The 9,673-nt window shown below is 44.0% G+C and overlaps 1 protein-coding gene and 1 pseudogene across 4 annotated transcripts in view; one reads left to right on the top strand and one right to left on the bottom strand.

The window, feature by feature from the left end:
* Nucleotides 1-465: 465 nt before the first annotated feature.
* LOC121090059 lies at nucleotides 466-4,877 on the bottom strand (annotated as a pseudogene).
* Nucleotides 3,758-9,673, top strand: part of KLHL32 (kelch like family member 32) — a 129,487-nt gene continuing 123,571 nt past the window's right edge. For all 4 annotated transcript variants that reach the window (XM_040598860.1, XM_040598861.1, XM_040598859.1 and 1 more), the window contains exon 1: nucleotides 3,758-3,919. The gene's annotated coding sequence lies outside the window, so the exon portion shown is untranslated. The remainder of the gene's footprint in view (nucleotides 3,920-9,673) is intronic.

Below are 9,673 nucleotides of genomic sequence, written 5' to 3'. Positions count from 1 at the left end.
GTAGTCTTCAAACTTCCATTTTTTGACAGTGTACCAGCTAAGTTCTGTATCCCCTGTGCCAGCAGATCCAGCTGGCTTGGCAGCAAGGACACTAATTCATTTGAGTTCTTTGTATATACCAACTTTAATACTTCCACTTCTCTTAAATTCTTAAGGTATTTTACAGCTGAGAAAAAACACTGACTGTCTCTTCCTGTAATTTTTTCAGAATGAGACAGAGATCTCTGAAGAAGGTATTAATTTCTTTTTATGGCCCTCCATCTCAGCCACAGCAGAAAATTCCTCATGTTATTCTGAAACTGACAGTTTAGTTCCAGGACAAGTTCCACCATTGGTGTCAAGGTATAAAATGTTCTTCCTGATCCATGTGTATGCTCCCCAGTCAACCTCCGCAGCTCAGCTTTACTAGCAAATGGCTGTCATATTTTCTAATATTTTTTTCAGTCATATAAGAAAGTTAATTTTTTAACAGGCAAAAGACACTGATACAACTAATGCAAGCACATCAGCTGCTGAACAACTGGTGGATTTATATAGGAGGCCACCTATAAAATATGCATAAGATGTCAACACCTGTTGCTGCTTCAGACTGTTCTCACTAACTGAATCTTGTATGTTATTGAACAGAATATTAATTTCTCCTGCAAATGGATTTGAACGATAGCATTGTGTTGCTCAACAGTCTTCTAATGATCCAGTTGGGCACAGATACATCTTTGTATTAACACTGTGCCATGAAGTTTTTCTTTTTTTGGTGTTTTCCAAAACTGACACCACATATTCTTCCTCCGCCAGAGGAACCATGGTTTCTTGCAAATCTGTCTGTGCTTCTTTCAGTTCTCTGTGCTTGATTTGCAGATGTTTTCGTTACTAGGGTTCACTTTTATTGATTGTGAATGGTTTAGTGATTGTTTTCACTTCTTCCATGGTGCTGATGATTTCCATATATGCTGCAACTTGTTCTTCCAGAACTGTCAACTTTCCTTGAAGGGGCTTCATGAATTTTAAATGAAAATATAGATTCCATTTTACTCTTATGCAGCAGTGAGGTTTCCTTTTAGATGCTCCATCTCTTCAGTATCTTCCTTAACAATAGCTCTTTTTGGCAGCTGCTGGTTAACTTCAGGCTTCATTATGTTCTTTGCTCCGTGAGCGTATGCCAGGGTACTCAATGTTTTCTCAGGATTTATAGATGTATGAGAAACTCTGGCAATTATTGTTCTTCGTTGTTCTCCAAGAGATTCTCAAAAGATTCTGTGTCTCCTTCTACAACAGCAGTAATAACTCCATCACCAGGCAGAACAGACTACTTGGTATTTCCAGCTTCACAAGCTCTTTTATCAGCTGCCCTGAGCTGAAGTGTTTTTACTTCCTGCAAGGTCAATCGAGCTTATCTTCCTAGTTCTAACAAGCTCTTGTCCATCTGCTCTGCTTTCTTTCATATGGTTGGTAACTGAAAACAGAGTACAATCAACTGGAATATGCGTTCATGTAAGTAGATGCAGTAATTCTTTTTGCTGTACATCTTTTCAAGATTTGGTAGGTTTTATTTTTGTTGTGTACAAGCATTTTTTCCAAGCTTTTCACATTTACACCTGTCTTGTTTATGGGATCATCAAACATCTGCATTCTTTCTGCAGCACTGGGAATAGGATTCAGAAGATCAAAAAGCTCTTCATTGTAGATTTCCAGGAAAAAAAAAAAAATCAGTGTCAATCTTTTTGTGTTTTTCTAATATTCAATACAAGATATTGTGCCTGGTAGTAAAACCTGTTCCCAAGCATGTTCTTCATTGGGGCTCCTCTTAAATTGTGAAGGCCTTCCCAATACCAGTTTGGCCATAAATGATCACTGTACAGTTGTACCCATAATAACTTCATCCAAAATGCAGCAACACCCAACAACAACATAGCAGTTGTCAGTGGCTCCTCCAGCGCAGACTCTAACTTCTTCACTTGCCTGATCACAGTCTACAGAAGTACAGGCACCCGCTTTACATCCTGAGGCATTAAAAGGCCTGCAGCCCACCACCACCTAGCTGTTCTTGCCTCTCGCATTCTTTATGTAGCCACTTCCCTGTCAGCACAAGTAGGCCGTGCTGGCCATCTCAAGGCCAGTCTTTCAGAGAGAGAAGCAGAGCGCTGACTATCCCGTAATGCTTTTGCAGACCCTCAAGCTTCAGCCGCTGCCTGCTGCTCCCACTCTGCTCACCTCAGCCACCTGCACTGTACCTCCTGCGACTGCGCACGCCGGTTCCTGCCGAGTTTCTAGTTATGGTGGCTCAGAAGTATCTGAGTATAGCGAGACTCTGCTCCTCACTTATCTTGTCATGTCCACACTGTGCGCTGCAGCAAAAAAGCCAGCGCTGATCAAAATAGCCCTGGGACAAACGGTAATGTAGCCACATCAGTTTTGTGTTGCGCATGAGGTAACCGGCCCTGCTATGAAGTGGTGGGCCTGTCTTTATGCCTCTGTTTTGAAATAGAAATGGGCCTCTGCCTAGTATTGCACTGCATCAGCACCAGCCTGCTTGAAGCTTAGAGAAGCTTTGCGTTACTACACAAAAGGCACCGTATACAGCACCTGGTGCTGTGCCCCCTCTGAACTAACTTTCCAGTTTTAACTGTCTGCTCTGCAGATGAGCAATTGTGGTATTTCTAGACGGGTTTTGTGGATACCTTACAACAGAACTACTCATCTGTCAGGAGCTTAACTAACGGCTTACCCTCTGAAAAATATTTTAGGGAATTGTAATCTGGAAAAGGCTTGAACTCCTCTGATGTGACATGTAGGTAAAATTTAATATGGAGGTATATTGCAGATGGAGGCAGAGATTTTTGGGGTCGCCTGGTTTTGTATTAATGGTAAAGATCAGAAAACAGGAACTGACTCCGAAGAAAATCCAGTAGCAAGATGCAGACTCTGCTCAAAACTAGAGCTGCCCCCTGCAATTCTCAAAATAGTATTTCCTCCTTCATATTAAAGCACTGTCCAGCCTTGTAAAATGAGTGGCTCACTAATAATTAGATTTCTTTTTTAACTCTCCTGAACGTTTTTCACATTAATGGGCTACGACAAAAGGGGAGGAACAGCTCCCAGCACCTCCCAGTTCCATGAGGCGAGGCTGAAAGGAAAGCCCTGTTCCTGAGCCTCCTTGCAAAGCTGGCTACTGTGTCCCTGCAAAGGCAGCATCTGGAAAATTACACAACGGCAGCACGCCTGTGTGCAGCAGTTCTACCTCAGAGAGGTGTCCCTCGTCACTCTTGCAATAAGGTTTTTAAAAAGCCACATCAAATCCTTAATAGGATAATGAAGCACTGATGCTTTCATATCCTAGGATGTAGGCTCAGGCCCTGACCCTGCAGTGGGCCTGCCCTTTTGGAGGGTATGGCTCTCTTTCCAGCCGTACTCGTCCTAAAATCCTCCTTCCAAACTCCTGCGGCTGGCAGCGCTCCCGGCCCCGCTGTCCCTGCGGGGCCGCCGCCGCTCAGGTGCGCTGCCCCCGAAGTTGGCGCTACTTAAGGGCTCGGCCGGGCCTAACCCGTCCAGCCCTCCCGCTGGGCCGCGGCCCCGGCGGGCGGCAAGCCGGGCGCGCTGCCGGCTGCCGCCGCTTCCCGGGACACTGCGGCCCCGCAGCACCTCAGAAGCGCCCCGGGAACAGGCGGCACGATCCCGCGGCCCGCCCCGCCCCAGGCCCGGCCCCTCCTCCGGCAGGTGCGGCCCTGCCGGCCGGGCCGCCGCTGCGCACTGGGCGGGGCGGGGCAGGGAAGCTCCTCCTGCTCCGGCACCGGAGCCGCACGGCCGGGACAGCGGGTCTGCGGCGCCGGAGCTCCTTCCCCGCGGCTTCTCCCCCGCTGCCGTCGGAGCGGGGCGGGAAGGCGGCGCCACCGTCGTGCGTGGCCCCGGCACCTGCCGCGAGGTGAGCGAGCGGCCGGGCCTGAGGCGGTGCTTGGCTGCCGCCGTTACCTAACCGGGACCGGGGCGGCGGGGCGAGGCCTCTCGGCACCGCTGCCGGAGGGGGGGTGGGGGTGGCGGCGGGGGGGTTACTGAGGGGCAGGCGAGTGTCCCCGTTGCCGGGGAGACGGTTCAAACGGCAGCTCCGACCGCTGGGGCGTCCCCGGGTAACGGCCGGCGCCCGCCTCAGCGGTCCCGCCGGCCCTCGGCTCAGCGTAACTCCGGAGGCGGCGGGGGGAAGGGGGTGTCGGGGAAGGGCGGACCGGAGCCTGGGAGGTGGCTGCGGGGCTCGGCGAGTCCCGCTCCCTCCGGGGGCTGTGCGAGGACGTGCTCCGCGCGGTCGGTTTGTGACGGTTCCTTAGAACAGCCTCGAAACGGGCGCTGAAATGCGCCTCCTTACTTACTACGGGCTGTTCTTGTCGTGTATCCACACTTGGAGCTACTCGTTTGAGTGACAAAACTAAGCTTTTGCTCCTCTCCGGTGTTTAAATAGGCGAGGGCTCCCAGCTGGAGAGGAGCTGGGCACCTTGATTGCTGGAAGGTTGTATCTGCAGCCCCGGGGATTTCAAAAGATACCGTGCAGGTGGCTGAATACCTGGCTCAGTGTGGGGAAAGGTTTGGTTCTCGGTGCTAAATGCACCATCTGAAGCAATCCGGAGCGATTCTACCAGAAAATCACGGGTTCCTGCCATGCTGCAGGTCGCAGGTGTCTCGGTGCCGCCAGCCCCCCGGGCATGGGCGGAGGGTGGGTGCGGGGCGCGGGAGTGACCTGGCTTGGCCGGGTGGTCCCTGGCAGAGTCCGGCTGACGGCTGGACACCAGGGTCGGGCGCAGACGCTGGGAAGCGTGTGACTGGCACCATACAATAATATGTGAAGGAAATGGAGCTGCAAAACTTAGCACGGTGAGGTAAACTGCAGGCATTGATCTTGGCAAATAGTGTGAATACGGGCTTTTTTTTCTTAAGCTTGTTACAAAATTTGTCTGGTTTTGTAGGGGTAGAAGAATGCCTTACAAATGTCTCAGAAGCGAGATAGGATTAGGCTTACTTGCCAAAATGTTAATGGCTGCATTCGTTCAGTCACGAAAAAAAATCCAGAGTTGATCCAGAGGCTGCAGTCTTGTTAACTGTAGCACATGGGGTAAAGAATTACTGTAGCCTTGCCAATTCCTGTTGGTTCTGGGATCTGCCTGCATGAAGCCCTTAGCAGGGGCAACAAGGCCTTTGAGGGATGTTAACAATTTTTTAGGGTTTTTATCTGAAAATCAAGTTTACTATTTAACTAGCTCCTACAGAAATCCAGCGATGCACTCAACAAATAATAGTTACCAGGAATGCTTAAAAATCTACCAATATATTGCTATTTGGTCAGATCTCTTTGTTCAAGTTTACAAGTGATTAGAGAGAATTTTTTACTGAACTTTGAAAGTATTCCAGATAAACTCCTTTCATCTTGTCTGCTTTTCATTTTGTGAATAATTTGACTGTATCTGTAAAGCACTTTGCAGTTGTTATGTGTGAAGTGCAAGCTAAGCATGGGAACTCTGACAAACTATTAGGGAATAGCCCTTGCTTTATTAGGATACTATCACATCAATTAACACGTCTTAAGCAGAGGATCTTTTTTAGGCAATTACAGCGTTTATAAAAAAAACCACCACTATTGTGTTTTATTGTGTGTATGAGCAACAAAAGTCCCTGTTACTTCCTATATAAGCCCGCGGGGAGAAAATGCGGGTGTTGGCAGAAGTGGAGAAAATAGTACTTCTAATATTTGAAAGGGGGAAGAGGTTGCCTCAGGGTTTCTTCAAAAACGATCCAGTTTTTGAAGATTTGCAGGTATAACTTGCATTCAATTCCATGTAAGAGCAAGTCCTTTTATGCAAGGGGTGTTTTAATCGGGAAACTGAGGTGGTCTTTAACACTTTATAGATCAGCATGTGATATGAACCACACAGAGTATGAGATTAAACATTGTCTTTACCATTAGGAAACCATGTGATGCTCTAAAAGTAAAGATGACTATGCAGAAATTAAATTTATGGAGGTTTGTTTTGTTTTGTTGTTTTTTTTTATTTTGAAGAAAGCTTGGAAGTCACTGAACTTCAAATTGGCCCTGAACAGATAATGTGGAATGTTGCCTCGGACAACAAACTCGGGATTCTCTGGGATCTTCTAACTGAGCTACTGTAACCATACTTGAGTCTGTCTTCCCTGTAAGAAGCACATGAACAGCTGTATTGCTAATTGTAAAAGTGAATTTGGTTCAGGATTTGAATTTGCACACGCAAACAAATTTGAGTAACATCAGGGAAGGTGGTTTTGGTTGTTTTTTTTTCCCTCTGGTCATTCTCTTTGTATTCAGGGGAGCAATAAATTTGCAGCTTACAGTAAGAAGTATGGTTGAAACATTAGTAGCAGATGGAAATTTAGGCTTGTGTGGGCCTTTTCTTCAGTGGGTACTTACAAAGTATAGCAAGTGGGATTTGACCAGAGAAAATGCAGTGTTCGGTAAAAACAATTACTTTTTTTGTCATCTCAATTTTTGAGTCAGAATGTGTTGCTTCTGCCTGAAATATCAGAAACTGATATAATGTAGCTTCTGACACTGATAATCATATTCTGCAACGCAGCAAAAAGGAATGTATTCAATATGAAATTCATGGCACTGCTGTGGTATTTTTGATTGACTCTGCTGACTGCAATATGATTGACATAATGGCCAAGAATGACAGTAATTTAATGCCATGCTGGTATGGGGAAGTGATGATTATAAACTGGACTAGAAATGGGAATTAAGTGAAAAATGAAATTAATTTAAACACTCGGGTGAGAACAGTTGACAGTGTTATCAGGAGAGACTAGCCAAACATAAATATCATCGGCTATAATTATGCTCACCTACAGTAACAACATAGTTGTCTTATTTTAATTCTTTTTAGTGTAAAGAAATGATCCTTTGTATTTCTCATCCATCTGGGATTTTCATGTCACTTGCCAGGGTGTTCTCTGCTCTGAGGACTTCAGTTACCGCAGAACTGATTGCAGGGGGAAGGGGAACATTGGTTTTGAATGTTTATATCTTTTTTTGGAGATAGTTAGGCCAATAGTGCCAAAAGGCTGAAAACTGCAGAGGTTTCCATAACAAATTATTCAGTTTTTAGAACATGGATTTATTTATTTATTCCCCAGAAAAATTACTAATTGGTTGTGCTGGTATATCCCAATTTCTTGAATTATCTGACAATCATACTGAGTAGTGAAAGAGGCAGGATCCTTAACATAGTGATTTCTAAGTCTTTGCTTTGTGTTCTGACTTAGATGGCCTTTTGACTACTTGTGCGATAAAAGGAGGTCTGATGTTGCTTCTGTCATTCTATATGACATTATATATATACCCATTTACCTGTAGATGGGATGCTTTTTTACAGGCTTTTACTAACTTGATTTCAGAGGGAGTTTTGAAATTTTACTATCAAATTCTGATTACTGAAATTTAGTTACGAACAGACACTTTTCCCAGTGTTTTTTAAACAATTTTAAAATTTGTTTATTTTTTAAATGTTGGCTCACAGGTGGGACTTAGATTAAATTTGGGGCTTTAAACAGTTAGAACCTTCAATTTGAGAAGAGCCATGCTTAGGAGAGGATTTTTTTGAGGGGCATTCCTGCTGAGTCTGTGAAGAAATTCCAGGGTCCAGAGTCAACTCTAGGAGGTAGTTTCAAGAGAAGAAAACAAAGCAATGATGTTGGGACCTTGGAAACTCCTGGTTCTAGGTGTTACCATGTGAACCAGCTGCTCTGAATCTGCCTGACTTTTACAGAAAGGGAAATACTGAATGTAGTCCAGAAGGGAGCTGCAGCATGTTCTGGGCAGGTGCTAGCCTATGTCCTATGTCCCAGCCTATGTCCTATGTCCCAGCCTTTGCAATGTCGAGCATGTATGGAGGAACTTTGTGCTATTGATTGCCGAGTAACCTGGCCAAGAGTGGGACTGGAAAGATGATTTTTTTTATCAAGTTTGTATTGTTGTTGCACTTTTAAGTATGGAAAAACTTGGATATAGCTAAGATTTAACACTGAAGTCCCTTACCAGACTTGCTGTGGACCAGCAATGTTTGACTTCCTTACTTGGGAAGAAGTTTTGCACACACAGGGTAGCTGAAGTGGAATACTTTTTGTGTTCCATGCTCTCAGTGAACAGCTAAGTCACTGAAAGGGCAGATGCCCTGTGGGGACAGGGGTAGTACAGATGGGTATTTATACACCTACGTACGTTGCTAATTCTTCAAAATATGCATCTCCTTTGGCTTGAGAAATTAAAGGTGTCATTTCAAAAAATGACGTTCCAGTAGTGCTCATGCCAGCTTGAAGCTATTGACTTTGATATCAGCAGTTGGACATTTCTTTGTGGTGACAAAGCAACAAAATATGTAAGCAGTTATGAATAACATAAATCAGAGGCTTCAGAGCATCAATAACACTTGAGAATGTTTGATTTTTCCCTTAAGTTAGGTGACTACTCTAAACAATTATGTAAATTGAGAACGTGTTCTGCCAAAATTTCTGTAGCAATATGCTACAGCAGTTTAGAAGAACCTCAAATGTAGAGGATGTGCTTTATAGGGGGATAGATATTGTAAATATTTTGATTCATCAGTACTTAAGGGTTATGGTTGTTCAGAAGAGTGTCTTTTTATGCAACCATCTGTCTTTATTTTTCCTGACAAGAATGATATGTATAGCTGTGGCTTTTGACAGTATAGAAGATGTGATGTTGCAGCCTAATTTACTGTTGTGTCTTTCCTGAATGCTGTGATTTACTTGGGATGTATCTTAAAAAAAGTGTATGTGTATTTTTTCCCCTGGTAGTCTAAACTTAAACATCTGCAATTAACAATTCAATTCTAACCCCTTGTTGCCTCCAGCATAGCCTTTCATTCTACTCTTCAATAAGAATATGCTTGGAAAAGTTTCTCAGCATCACTAGTCTGGATAATGGGGCTTTCATTTTGAAGGTATATATCTAAGAGTGATTGAGGTCCATTTCTGCAATGTTGGTAAGACTTGATTTCTGTCCTGTATGTTTATGTGTGTCTTGGTTGGATATTTTTTTTTGGGGGGGGTCGTTGTTTGGGTTTTTTTTTAAATGATTGTTTAAGTGGAAACAACATTGCTTACATAGTAACAAATTTTGAAGTGGAAGTGAGCAAGCTTATGGCCTTATTATGTCTGAAACGCTTTCCATCAGGTTTCACTTCAGGTTAAATAAAGTAAAAGGGCTAGTGCCCTTTGTAAGCTAAACTGAGACTACCTGGCTTGTCAAGATAAAACAGATAAACCTGTGGTTGAAGAAATGTCATTGGGATATGTGGAACATATTCTTTCTGAGTTTATTTTTTAAATTCTCTAGAATCGGTGTTAACTTTTTTTCCCCAACAGCTACATTTATAAGAAGAGAGGGGCTTTGAATATTTTTTTCTTGATCTAATACAGATTTTAAAATGATGTCTTTAAAGCAATAATAAAGCATCAAAAGGCTCTCCCTTTGAGGGGATACATCTGTGGTTTTTTCTCTTTTCTGTGTTATACTTTGACTGAAAGGGGGCTTTCAAAACTGTGACTTATTTTAGTTGCATAAAACACGAAAAGGATGGAGGTGATGCTTTCAGAACAGAACTGGGACTTTGACTCCAGTGAACTGTGGAGATCAAAATAG

This window comes from Falco naumanni, chromosome 6, assembly GCF_017639655.2.
Source record: "Falco naumanni isolate bFalNau1 chromosome 6, bFalNau1.pat, whole genome shotgun sequence".
Lineage (NCBI taxonomy): Eukaryota > Metazoa > Chordata > Aves > Falconiformes > Falconidae > Falco > Falco naumanni.
This window is presented reverse-complemented; position numbering and strand designations above follow the sequence as displayed.